Here is a 14,330-nt window from a genome sequence, read left to right on the forward strand (position 1 = left end):
GCAGGGGCAGAGGCAGAGGCAGGGGCAGGGGCAGGGGCAGGGGCAGAGGCAGAGGCAGGGGCAGGGGCAGGGGCAGGGGCAGAGGCAGGGGCAGGGGCAGGGGCAGGGGCAGGGGCAGGGGCAGGGGCAGGGGCAGAGGCAGAGGCAGGGGCAGAGGCAGGGGCAGGGGCAGGGGCAGGGGCAGAGGCAGGGACAGGAAGATCTCTGTGAATTTGAGGCCAACCAGGTCTATAGAGTGAATTCCAGGATTCTAGGACTGTTACAAAGAGAAATCTTGTCTCAAAAACAAACAAACAAACAAACAATATCCAACCAAGACAAAAAAAAATCTCAAGAGAAAAACACACACTAGTACCTAGGACCTGGTTTTTAAATTTTTGTTAGTGTGGCATATAGGCATATTATATATATGGTGTGTTTGATGTGTGTGTGTGTGTGTGTGTGTGTGTGTGTGTGTGTGTGTGTGTGTATATATATATATATGATGTGGATATATGTGTATGATTGTATCATGTGTGTTTATGTATGATGTGAATATATATATATATATATATATATATATATATATATATATATGTGTGTGTGTGTGTGACTGGTATAATGTATGTGTGTGTGATGTGTATGATATGTTTTATGTGTGATGTTTATGTGTGTGATGCATATATGTGTGTGTGATAAGTATGATTTGTGATATATATATGTGTATATATAGTATATGTGATGTGTATGGTGTGCATATGACATATATGGTATATGTGTGATGTGTAAATATGTGATATGTATGATGTATGTGCCAGTTATATTTCTGTTTCTGTGATGAAACATCATGACCAAAGTAATTCAAGGACGGAAGAGTATATTTTGGTTCTGGAGGGATGACGTCCATCACGAAGTCATGGCATGGAGAAGACATGGTGGCAGGAGTAGGAAGCTGGCTGGGGACATTTTTCATTTGCATGTAGGAAGGAGGGGGGGGAGGTAGGATAAGGCTTTGAAAACTGAAGGCCCACACCCAGCAATGTATTTCTGCCCCAGCAAGCCCGCATCTCCTAAAGGCTCCATGACCACCTCCACACTTACACATAAGATTCTGTCTAAAAAACCAAGTTCCAACATGCAAAGGAGATAATTCAGAAAACATGAGAGACTAAAAGAAGTTCTAAAAGTTCTCCAAATAATTGTTTTTTTTAAATGTGTTTATTTTTATTTTATGGGTATGGGTGCTGCCTGCATGCGTCCTAAGGGTCCCATGTGTGCAGTGCCCACAGAGGACAGAAATGGACATCTGACCTCTTGGACTGGAGTTATAGGCAGTTGTGAGTTGCCAGGTGGGTGGTGGGATTTGAACCTGGTTCCTCTGGAAGAGCAGCCAGTGCTCTTAACCACTGAGCCATGTCTCCCATCCCCCTAAAGCAATTTCTTAACAAAATGTTCTAGAAGGGCTGAAGAGATAGCTAAGCCAGTCAGGTGCTTCCTGTCGTGAGCACAGTTGCGAGCACCTGTAATGGTGGCCTGATGGCCAGTTAGTGTAGATGAACAAGGAACTCCAGGTTCAGTGAGAGATGCTAGTTGATCAAGTAAAGAGAGAATAAAGAAAACACCTGCTGTAGGCCTCTGTGCCCCATACACATACAAACATGACACCAACATGACACCCACAAACACCCACCATCGTTGGCTGGGAAGGTGGGTCTACGGTTAAAGTGCTTGCTGTGCAAACATAAAGACTGCTGCTCTGATCTAAGACCTCATTAGGCCAGCTGATTAGATCAGCTTTTTAAATTTTTTAAAAAAAATAATGGACCAAATTTCCATCTTACTAATAAAAAGGCATCTTCACCATTAACATTGGTCTGGAATTCTCAGACCAATTCTAGAAATAGCCAGCACGAGATTCCTTTCAGGCTTGTTAAAAATAGAGGAATTCGGTTTAAAGCACGGATACAGGATAGGGTAGGGCCGTGTTGCCTGCTATAGGATTATGCCTTTCCCGGGGTGAAGGCCTCAGTGCCCATTAACTTTGTTAGCCCAGAGCACACCACCAAGCAAAGAGCAATTGGGCCAGGCTCCAGTGTGCTGTTCCAGAGACAAGGATTGGATCCAGCTTCTCCCAAACGTAAGTCAGACCCCCCTGGTGTATTACTCACCTGATCCTGAGATGCCCCATCTACCTCTCCTTCTCCATCTCAAGATGTCAAGTGCAGCTCCGCCTGGCACTACCCTGCAGCAGTTACTTAGTGTTACGCTGTTAATCTAGATTCACTCAATGATACTTTAACCCACAGACATTACTTATCGACGGGTCAGTTTATTACTTGGACCCACGGAGCCCATGCACACATCTGTATCTTTGTTTGCCAAACATGTCTCCTTGCTCAGACTCTTGCTATGCAGACCTGGTTTTTCTGCAGCAATGACAGCCCGCTGTCCTTTTCTTCTGTCATGCTAACACTGCCTTCAGAGGTCGGGCGTGATCCTGTCACACCCAGATCTAGTCACCATCTCCAGGGGCCTGACCCACAGGCTATAATTTGGGATGAAGGTCTTCTATAATCTGGAGCCTGGTTGTCTTCTACAGCTGTGGGCTCGGAGGTTATTGCTATGCCCACTTGGCAAGACCCATGCCTACAGCACGCTCGCTCACATGCCTCCTCCTCTGTACTGCAGCCCATGCTGCTGCCCCAGGCAGAGATGCTCTTTCCCGTACATCCCACAGAGCCCACTCATCTTCTAAGATGGGCTGGTGAGCCATAGCATGGCAACAAGTGCAGCAGTTGCTTTATCCGTAGATGGAGTTTTCTGTGAGCACAGCAGTGCCCATCCATTCTCATCTTGTCTCCCATGCAAGTGCTAACCAGGTTGGAGCCTGCTTAACCTCCAAAATCAGAGACATTCAGGGCAGCACGGCTGTAAACCATTCCCCCCATAGCTGCTTTCTCCCTATGCAGGAGAGTAGCTACAGCAGAGACTCATTGGCCTGAAAAGATTCAGACACCCACTCGATGGCGTTCCAAAAATCAGACAAGACAAGGCAAAACACAAGGATGCCAGCCCTTTCTAAAGGCCTAGATAAAACACTTACGGTGCCACCTGAGACTGCCTGGTTGAGAACAAAGGATGGCAACACTACTTCTAAGTTGTTAAAGGAGTCCCAAGTAGACCATAAATATATTGCAAGGCAGGGACCTTGTATTGCCTTCTTCTCTGTGCCACACTCAGCAAGTGCTTAGACGTAACCACTGGAATGTTCTGGGTTTATTTTTTTATATTAATGTTTGTTTTGTGCAGGTATCAAATCAGATAAACAGCAGTTTTCCTTAAAGGAAAGCAGTTTCTGATTCAGATGACTTGAATACTAGATAAGAAAGGGAGCATGAAGTCTGGACAAGGAGGCCCATTTTGTTCCCCAAGCCTAACAAACACAGGGGTGACTCAGATCGTGGAGGAAGCTGATGGGGTCGAGCTCGGTGAAGGTATTATGAGCGCTGCTGATGCTAAGATGGTGGGGGAAGAGACGATGCAGAGAGACTAGAGTTAGAAAAAAAGTGTTGAGGCTGGGGGGAAGCTCGGGGCTTAAGAATGTGTACAGTCACCGGGCACGGTGGCACACGCCTGTAAACCCAGCACTCACAGAGGCAGAGGCAGGCAGTTCTCTGTGAGTTCAAGGTCAGCCTGGTCTACAAAGTGAGTCTAGGAAAGCCAAGGCTATACAGAGAAACCATGTATCAACCCCCCCCCAAAGAATAAAGAACATGTACTGTCTCTTGTCTAGTTTGGTTCTCAGCACCGTGCTGGGGGCTGACAACCACCTGTGAGTCTTGCTCTAGGGGATCTGATGCCCTCTTCTGGTCTCCTCAGGCACAGCACTCACATGCATACCTTCTCTCCCCCACCCCAAGCCCCACCCTGCCACATAATTAAAAATCAGAATAAAATATTTTTAAAAAGAAAGAAAATAACCACCTGAGCCCAGTTCAGAGATGTCAAGATCTAGGAGAGAAGAGTCCACCATTGTTGTGTTTAAGGAGGAAGCCAGTTGCCTACAGTGGGAGGTAAGACAACTTCTAAGTTGCTTTCCTCAGGTGTCACTTCTCTTTTATGAACTCAACCTTTGTTCACTGCGTGCTGCCTATACCTCCACTATCTCAGTAATCTAACGTGCCGCAGAAAGGCAGAGTGCAATGCAAAGAGGGAAGGCTGAGGCATATTTGCAAGTTGGTTATGGATAGATTTTAGACTTAAAGTTATCTACCCTGTACTGACTCAGAGATAGGGATCCTGATCTGTTCTTCTATACCTAGGTAGATCCCAGGGTATGATTGGCAGCCTTGAACGATGCTGTCTGGAGGAACAGGGTGTGGGGAGGGGGTGGATGTTCTTCCTACAAGAATGAAGACATCAAATCACCTCTATAAGAAACCCAAAACTGGGCTGGTTGTGGTGGCACATGCCTTTAATCCCAGCACTTGGGGAGCAGAGACAGGTGGATGTCTGTGAGTTCAAGACCAGACTTGTGAGTTCCAGGCAAACCAGGGCTACATAGAGAGACCTTGTCTCAAAACCAAAACCAAAACCAGCCAACCAAATGGAAACCCCCAAGTGCAGGCCAGCTCAGGGGCTGTTTTCTCAATTCAAGGGGAATACCCCCACTAGGTACTGAAAAGCAGGAACTGACATTTTGCATATTTCTGAGACAGACAATGAAATTAAAAGCAAAAACAAGCCCAGTTTAACTCTTCCCTACAAGACAAATATAAAACAAAACAGGCAAACGTTTCCAGGCTTAGAGGTGTTAATTCCACAGCAGAAAACGTGAAAGGAAAATGAGCCTAAGGATGGGGGCCAAGGTGATTTCATTTTGTTCCAGCATATCTGAAAGCCTGTCAAGGCAGAGGGACTGTGAAAGAGATAAGCAAGCTGCTTAAAACAGATGTAGGGACATCCGACCACTCCCAAATCACAAGGAGGAGAACTGTTAGCCTCCAGGTGGAAGGATGTATTGCAAAATTAGGTCCAGGAACACTAAAGCATGACAGCATCTTTCCAAACCACAGTGGGAGGGCACGGATGTTTTGACATGGGGTATTTTTTTTTTTTTGCAAAGATTGGATTTGTACAGCAGTCATACAAGATCATACTGAAGAGGCGGTAAGAACTGAGTCTATATGAAGAAAACCCAAACCAAAATCGTCACTATCACTTTGCTCATCTGCCAGATAGATGAGGGACATCCATCCAGGGCAGCACTGTGAGGTGATTGTGGTTTGCCCATCTCCCGGGGTTGTCATGATTTGTCACAGGAAACTGGGAGGACCACCAAGTCCACTTTAGCATCTGGTTCTGATGCCAAGGCAGAGAGTGTCCAAAAACCAAAAACCAAAACCCCAAAGAAGAAGAAGAAGAAGAAGAAGAAGAAGAAGAAGAAGAAGAAGAAGAAGAAGAAGAAGAAGAGAAGAGGGGGAAGAGGAGGAGGAGGAGGAGGAGGAGGAAGGCAGCTCAGAGCAAGTGGAAGGAACAACAGCTAGTCAGACACCAGTGCCCTCTTGGATGGACTGACATGCTTCCCAAACTTGGGTTATAGCTGTGATGACCTGGCAGATGCCACAGCCACCAGGTTCACATCCATGCCACACTGATCCTGTTTGACCTTCCCTGAGGAGCTGACCCAGGCTCTTCATGAGAAGTCCCCAGTATCCCCAATAACTGCAGGGAGTAGGCATCTGACCAAGCCTAGGGAAGGTAGGGAGCTGTCAGCCAGAGTGGCAATAGACCCATGTGGTAGCAGTTTGGCCCATGTGGGGTCCTCAGTGCAGCCCCAGCAACACACACACACACACACACACACACACACACACACACACACACACACACACACCTCTTTCCCTGTCACTTGAGGTGTGTGATTCAGCCTGGATCATGCTGAGGCAGGAGGTACACATCCTCAGCCTATGGGAACCAGCTGCAAAGAGAGGAAGTCAAGTGTAGAGGAGCCAGTTTTGCTCAGTCATTGGTGCCACATGAGCTGTCCCTTGAAGACATCAGTGTGTGATTGCAGTGTCAGGTAGGCTGTTCTTTTTACAAAACAAGCTTTAGCCCCACCCTGCTGAAGCTCAGGCCAAACATGAACCCGTGTGAGTCTTGGCACTGATATATATGGATTAAAATGCAGGCATGTGAAGAAAAAAAAAATCTAAAACCTATAAGCCAAAATAATCCTTTTCTTCCCATAAGCTTTGGTCAAGAGTATTTTATTGAAGCAACAGAAAAGAAACAGACCACCACAGAAATGACTTCTGTGAGGATTAAATGAAGTAAGTAGTGGATGTAGGATTCCAATTGTCCGGTGTTTAATATTACCTCCATATCACAGTGAGGTCCAAGAAGGTGGACAAAGGAAGTCTGGACACAGACCCCCAAATGTCCTGGGGAGCCAGCACCACCTCTATTTCTGAACTTCCACTTCTCAGCACAGCTCCACAGTCTGTTATGCGGCCTGGAGAGAAGGAATGTCTAAGGCTGGGCTGTTTGTCATCAAGGAGTACACGGCCTCACAGAGAAACAACAATAAAACACCGCAGGTGCCGGTGCGGGAAAGGATCAAAGTCCTGGGACAATCCAAAGACAAAACTACCTTTCTTTGTTTTCCCTTTTTTTTCTTTTCTTCTTCTGCCATGGAGTAAGAAAGGAAGGATTCCAAGTTCCAGAAGGGCAGGCTCTGAAAAGATTTTTAAGTGGAGAGTTCTGTTGCTGGGCTTTCGCTGGCTGAGAGAGAGAGAGAGCAGCCAGAGGCCCTGCAACCAGCTCAGTGAACCCTGCGGTAAGCCACTGCAAAGACATCAGTTAACGATAAACTTAATGTGTACGGGTATTTTACCTACACATACCTTAGTGCACCACGTGTCTGCAGTGGCCCTGGAGGCCGGGAGGTGTTGGATTCCTGGAACTGGAGTTACAGATGGTTGAGAGCCACCGTGTAGGTGCTGGGAATGCTCTTAACCACTGAGCAATCTCTCTAGGTCCTTATTATCGTTAAAAAAAAAAAAAGAATTATAAGCCACTTCTCAAACTCATATCATGAAAGCTTCCTGTTTTCGTCTAGTTGTTTTATAGTTCCACACACCTTATTTATTTATCATTATTGTGTGTACATGGGGTGTGTGTGTGTGTGTGCATGCCAAGGTGCATGTGTGGAGGTCAGAGGACGTCTGTGGAGTCAGTTTATTTCTTCCACCTATGTTCAGTTCCCAGAACCCATATGACATGCATGCATACATACACACATGCATTCATGCAGGCAAAATACCCATACCCATAAAAACAAATACAATTTCAAAAAATAAAAGAAGAGTCTATCAAAATGTACAGCTAAAACAAATGTATGAAACAAACAGATCTCACACACACCAACATATCTAATCAGTGACACAGTGGGACGATGTCACACAGTGAATCAACAAAACCTGTAAGATAGACCTAGTCAAGTGGACAGAATTAACATAAAAAACCTTATTAAAGCTCACAATCCAGGTACACTTTGATGCTCTTGATTCAAAGACTCAACATTGTAAAAATGTCCACTTTCTACCTCAAATTAACTTATTATACATTTACTACAATCCCAGTTAAGACCCCAGTGGTTTTTTATGGATTCTGAAGAGCTGACTTCAAAGTACATTTAGAAGAACAAGTGCACAAAAATACTCAAGAATATTTAAGTCAAGAACAAATGATCAGGTGAAGAATTAGGAAGGGGAAGAGAGGTGACCTCCAAGAGTAATACTCATTGTAAAGCGACAGTATTCAACCAAAGGAGAGAGAAAAATACTGGAGAATAAAAGTTTAAGTGGGGATAATGGGACTGGGGAGAGGAGAGGGTAGGGGGGTGTGTTAGTGAAAACTAAGGCTGCAGGAAGAAGCCTTATGTGGAAATTGGCTAGTTTGTAAGCTTATTAATTAAAAAAATTATATATTTGTAAGAGAGTTTGAACAGAAGTACCCTGTGTGGGTAAACAACGCTGCTCTAAGAAGACATATGGTATTAGAAAATCCCACTGCCAGATGTTATTAGGGTATCTTCCCACAAGTTATTGGTTATGTAGGCCCCGGATGCACCCAAAACACAGGGCATCGCCTTATACATAGATGCCCATTATGCATAGATGATAAGACGCGATCGCTGAAGACACAAGGGACTTTGGATACGGTACTCAGAGAAATCAACCCTGAACTGACCAGGGAATTCATTCTATGAAGGACAATTTATGTAGTTCCAGAAGGTGGCGGCACACAGGCTGCTGGGAGAGAAAAGATAACACTAATCTTTCCTGGTGCTGGGTCCTGTGTGGGCCTGCATGAACCCAACATGGAGCAATGGTGGCATGGAGGATTTGGGGGTGACCAGTCACTTTCTGCTTGGATATGAGCCTTGTTCCACAGCCGTGATGTCATGTCTGGTAACATAAGTCTGGTCAAAAGCCCATGACTGGGGTGATCATAAGCCTCAGGAAGGGATCCTACTGATGTGTTGCTACACTCTAACCATCTCTGTTTCTATCTATAGATTTGTACTGTTCTCCACTTTGGTGAGAAAAGCTTCCCTGCAGTGGCTAGCAGTTACTGCAGATGTTCACATCTGGTCAAAATGCTAAGAGTAAGTAGCCCCGAGCATTCGGCATTGGATCCGAATCAACCTCCCATCAGCTCAGCGCCCGTAGTCGCCTGTACACCATCAAGCCTGTCAACACTTCAGCATGGGTGAGGAGGGCCCCTGAGGAGCTATCTGTGGTTAATGGCTGCCGAGAGGGCGTGGCTGCTCTCCTTTGTGGATGCGGACACTGGTAGGTTGCTCATGCTCCAGTGGGTAGCCTCAGACTCATGCACAGTATTAACCGGGCTCAGGGGGTTATTAATACCAGTGAGAGCTAAATAAAAAAGGACGCAGAGCTAGGGTGGAGATGGGGGAGGGGTACCAAGGGAAGCTGGAGGGAGGTAGTAGTGGCCAGGACAGGATCAATATACATTATATAAATGTATGGAATTTTTGAAAAATAAAATCTTATTAAAATTGTAATAAATAAAAATGTAACTACAGTAATGCAAAGACTATGGTACTAAGGCAAAAGAGACACACTGGGGGTCCATGAGTATATCTATATATGTTTGCATGTAACATGTGGTAGAGGTGATATTTCAGTTTAGGGGGGAAATTTTAAAAAATGGTTTTGAGCAAAATATCTGGTAAAAGAAAGCTAAGTCCTACTTCACACCACACCCAAAGATCAGTTCCAGAGGCATATTAAATATTTAAATAAAAATAGGGCCAGAGAAGCAGTGATTTCTTTTCTTTTCTTTCTTTCTTTCTTTCTTTCTTTTTTTTTGAGACAGGGTTTCTCTGTGTAGCCTTGGCTGTCCTGGACTCACTTTGTAGACCAGGCTGGCCTCGAACTCACAGCGATCCACTGAAGTAGTGATTTCTTACAGGATACTTTTATAATGTTGGCAGGGGACAGGTATTCCTGAGTAATACAAACATGACCAGCTTTCAAGAAAGTTATCATCAGACCTAACAAAATAAAGCTAAAAAAATGCACACTATAGAGACAGAGCTGAACTACAAGATAAAGACTACAATGCTCAATGAAGACAAACAGAAAACACTTATTACTTGTAACTGTGAGAAAACAGTAAGAGGGTCTCAATTCTAAAACTGGCAAAATTGAAATTCAACAATTTTTAAGTGGGCAAACTTGTAAAAACATGAAAAATATTTAAAAAAAATAATCTAGCAAATAATAATGTGTGTGTGCTTAATGGCAGTAGATCCAATATAAGATTGGCACGAGGGAATTTTATTCTTTTTGCTTTCTATTGCCTGTATGTTTTTTTTTAATGCCAATAAAAAAAATCCTCAGGATTAGTTGTCATTTAAGCATAAAATATCACACTTTTTTTATAGGTTGATCTTCAAACTATTTTTAATTATGTCTACGCATAGGGGTACATACATGTGAGTCCAGGGATAGGCGCCCCTAGAGCTGGAGTTACAGGCAGTTGTTAGCTGTGGGAGCCGGGAACTAAACTCGGGTTCTCTACAAGAGCAGTAAGTCCTCTTAGTCGCTGAACCATCTCTCCAGTCCAAGATGCCACATTTTAAAAAATATTCTAAACCTCTTCCCATATAGAAAGTTGCTTACCTCATAAGTCTGCAAATGATAGGTGCCCCATGATGCTTCTTGAGGTGTTAGGTGCTGACTATTACTATTTTAAAAATTTATTCATTTTTGTTTTAAATGTATGAGTGTTTGCCTACATTTATAAAAGTGTACTGAGCACACATTTAGAGCCACAGTGGCCAGCAGAGGGCACTGGATTTCCTGAAATTGGAATTTCGGACAGCTGTGAGCTACCATGTGGGTGCTGTGAACAGGACCCAGGTCCTCTCCAAGAGCAGCCAGTGCTTTTAACTGATGACACATCTCTACAGCCCCAGTTATTTTAAACATGTTTCAAGGGAGCTCTATTGCCAGTTTGTTTTTTAAAATCTTTCAGATCTTCCAGAACCCCTTCCAAGTCTACAGCCCATAGTTGGTGTACTTGTTGGCAGGTCTTACGTGTCCTGAGTGATCAGCCTTTGCCCGCTACACTTTTATGTCTGATATCTGAACTGTTGCATAATGACATTAGTAAACTGAACTGATTCAGCTGTGCCAAACTTTGATATTTCAGCTAAAGTAATTTTACAACATCTTATTAAGGGAGAAGTAAGTAATGTAAACTGCCAGTCATTTTAATAACATTAGATCCAATGTTTTTTCTTCAAATAGCAAGTCTGAGAATAAGTCACACACAAAAGGGGAATTCATAGCTTAACAACAGACAGCAGTTCTAAGGCCTTACCTAGAAAGACCCAGATCTGACTAATAGGCTAAGTTTTGAAGGACATGAACAATTGCTACTGTGTGATCCTAATGAAAATGGAGCCCGCTTTTGTTTTGCCTCAATCTTATAATTTGAAATGAGAACATGTGTCATTTTCTCATGCTATGTGCACACCATTAAATATCCCAGTTTTTTTCAGTGTTGCTCACTGGAGGTGGCCTGCTGCTCCAGCTCCATGGAGCCCGTCTTCTCATGAGCTATGGAAATGCAGGGGCCAGCAGGCCAGGTCTTACAGGGAAAATTCAGAATTAAGTTCACTACCCTATTACTAATGTATCAGCTAAGGCCTGTTGATAAGCATACCTCCCTCTTCTATTTAGTTTGTTGTTTTTTGTTTTTTTCAGACAGGGTTTCTCTGCGTAGACTTGGCTGTCTTGAACTTGCTCTGTAGACCAGGCTGGCCTTGAACTCACAGAGAAGCACCTGCCTCTCCTTCCGAGTGCTGGAATTACAGAACCACCACCACGCCTAGCTTTAGTTTTTGCTTTAAAATTTTCATTTTCAGATCTGTAAAATGATGCTAGAGGCTTTTAGTTCCAGCACTTGGAGTCTGAAGTAGAAAGGGTTCAGGTCTGAGGTCAATCTGGCTTCTATAGTGAATTTTTTGTCTCAAAAATGTTTGTTGTTCAATTTTCATACTCTAATTTTAAAATTGCACTTTTAGTAAGTAGCTCAAAATCTTTTTTTTTTAAATGGAATTTAAAAAATTAATTACAGGCTAGGGAGATGACTCAGCGGCTAAGAGCACTGGCCACTTTTCCAGAGGACCTGGATTTGATTCCTAGCGCCCACGTGGTGGCTCACAACTGTTCAGGAGATTCCATGTCCTTTTTCTGCCTCCTTGGGTACCAGGCATCACCGGGCATGCGAGTCAGGCACAGATATCCATGTGGACAGAACACATGCCATAACCCATGTGCGGAGGTCAGAGGACAACATGAAGGAGCTGACTCTCTCTTGCTATCATGTGGGTCTTGTGGGTCCAATTTAGGTCATCAGGCAAGAACTTTTGTCTGCTGAGCCATCCACTGGCCCACCTAGTATTCTCAAGACAAGTACAGTAGGTGATGCATGGCTCTTTGAAAACTATTTCACTGTCTGACAACGGTTAATGAAAATACTGGCTTTGGAATTTAGAGGCCACAGCTATGCCTATGTGTGAATGGTTGTGCACACAGCTTTGAACACGGACTCTGTAGAGAAAGGATTGAGCAGTTGAGGTGAGTAAGACAAAGAAGACCTGAGATTATATTTAAAAAAAAAAAAACCACCCTACCTACTGAGATTTATAGTATGTGAATTGTATCCTGAGTTTTAAAAAGAGAAGGAAAAATCTAGAATGTTCCAGGGTGACATAAATGCAAGGGCTGGAAGTTTGTGTTCCTCACTCCTGGAGGCTCTTTCTTCCTCAAAGCTTCCTTCTTCTTCCCTCTCCTTGCTGACACAGCATCATGTGACTGTTATGAATGATGCCTTTCTCATGAACCCACTAGTTCCTGGGCATAGGGAGTCAGGCAACTTCCGGGGTCACTCTCCCATTGGCACCTGGCACTTCTCTTCTCCCTCTGCTTTCTTATCATCCCTCTTATGGGAACTGGAGATTTGTACCCTGTAATTTTGTGCATATATGTATCTTATACTCATGTTCACGTGAATGGAGCTGTGTGTATACAGACAACAGAGAGTGACATTGCGCATCTCTCTCCATCAGCCTGCACTTTTTATTCACTGAGGCAGGGCCTCTTGTTGAACTCGGCATCTGGAGCTCTCTGAGGAGCTAGTTTAGTTAGCTTGCCTCAGGTCTCGTGTCCCTGCCTCCTGAACGAGTGCTGGCATTCAGGGTTGGATGACAGAGCTGGGATAACACACATGCTTGGGGATCTGAATTCTAGTCCTGATGCCTGTGTTTTATTCACGGAGCTACCTCTCCAGCTGTATTCCATTTTAAGATTTATACCCCGACAAACTCTTGAGACAAAAGGAAGGGAGGACACACTGTGAGCCACCAGTAAGTAAGTGCCAGAGGCCTTCCTTAATGTATCTGTTGAGTCTAACCACAACAACAACAAATCCCACATTTTAGGAGGCTCTGGGCTGTTCCTACGCTGCTAACATGTGCATGGTCACTCAGGAAATCTACTGATTTCAGAACGGGGCCACTGATAGCCAGGGAACATCTACTAAAAACAACAGAAAGCTAAAAAAAAACGGGCATTGTTTGCCAGCACGTTTAAACACAATCACACTTCAAATAACTCCTGAGGAGCATTTTCCATTGCAGGAGGCAGGATGTGTGTGGAGATGTGATCTCGTAAAAGCATCAGAGAAAGGCGGAAACACACGGAGATCATTATTTGAGATTTAAAATAACACAAACTGCTTGCAGGGAAACTAGGCTTCCTGTCACTTTGGTGGCTCCTGGATTTGCGAGAGAAAAGGTAACGGTTTTCTGCTTTAATTGGGTCTGCCCCGGAGACCCATCTGCCTTCCTCTGCCCTCCAGACAATCAGACCTAGTGAAGCTAGCTTGGGCTGCATCTGAGTGCGTAGAGAAGAGACGGTTGTGAAGTGATTGCTGTAGAGTTGGCTCAGTCAGTCAAGTGCAAACATTAGGACCCGAGTTTGACCCTTAGAACCCATAAACGAAAGCAGGTGCAATGGCGCATGCTTGTAGGCCCAGTGCTGAGGCCATAGAGACAGGCTGACCCCCAGGCTTACTAGCCAATCAGTCTGGCTCACCCAAGCTTCAGGCTAGGGGGCTGAGAAGCGAGGTGGCTGGCACTTGAAGAATTATACCTGAGGTTGGCCTCTGGCCTTCACAAGCACGCGCGCGCGCGCGCGCACACACACACACACACACACACACACACACACACACACACACCGAAATGAATGGCATTTCGGAAAAACTCTGGTGGAGAGTGACTGCTTCCTGAGCAGTGGTACAGCAAAGGAATTCTGTGGGAATTATCTCATGCTAGACTTCCATGCCTAGAGCTACACTCCCTTGGTTTGATTCCCAGCTCTGCGTCTTCTTTGCTGTGTGACCTTGGCAAGTTATACGATCTCCATATGTCTCTTTTATTTGTAAAACGGGGCTGGGAATAGCTTGTAGGCTCTAGGCTGTTTATAGTGTTCCAGGATTGTATACAGGAAGAGCCGTAAATATATTGCCTGCCTGACACATACTTTGTTCTAGACAAGTTCCTGCTCAATAAATAATTAAAAAAAAAAATCAACAACCAAAATGTTTATTGCTGCTCATTAAATATCTTGAAGAAATGATACCCTAGCCCAGGCTTCATGGCTTATGACTGTAATCCCAGCAGGTAAGAGGAAAGCTAGCTTGGATTATATTGTGATTTCCAGGCCAGTCTGGGGGTGCAGACAAGA

General features: G+C 44.4%; 1 protein-coding gene across 3 annotated transcripts in view; it reads right to left on the reverse strand.

The window, feature by feature from the left end:
* THSD4 (thrombospondin type 1 domain containing 4) overlaps positions 1-14,330 on the reverse strand; it is a 555,462-nt gene that overhangs the window by 72,957 nt on the left and 468,175 nt on the right. The gene's annotated exons all lie outside the window — the stretch shown is intronic.

The sequence above is a fragment of the Acomys minous genome (assembly GCF_964271855.1).
Source record: "Acomys minous genome assembly, chromosome: 5".
Classification (NCBI taxonomy): domain Eukaryota; kingdom Metazoa; phylum Chordata; class Mammalia; order Rodentia; family Muridae; genus Acomys; species Acomys minous.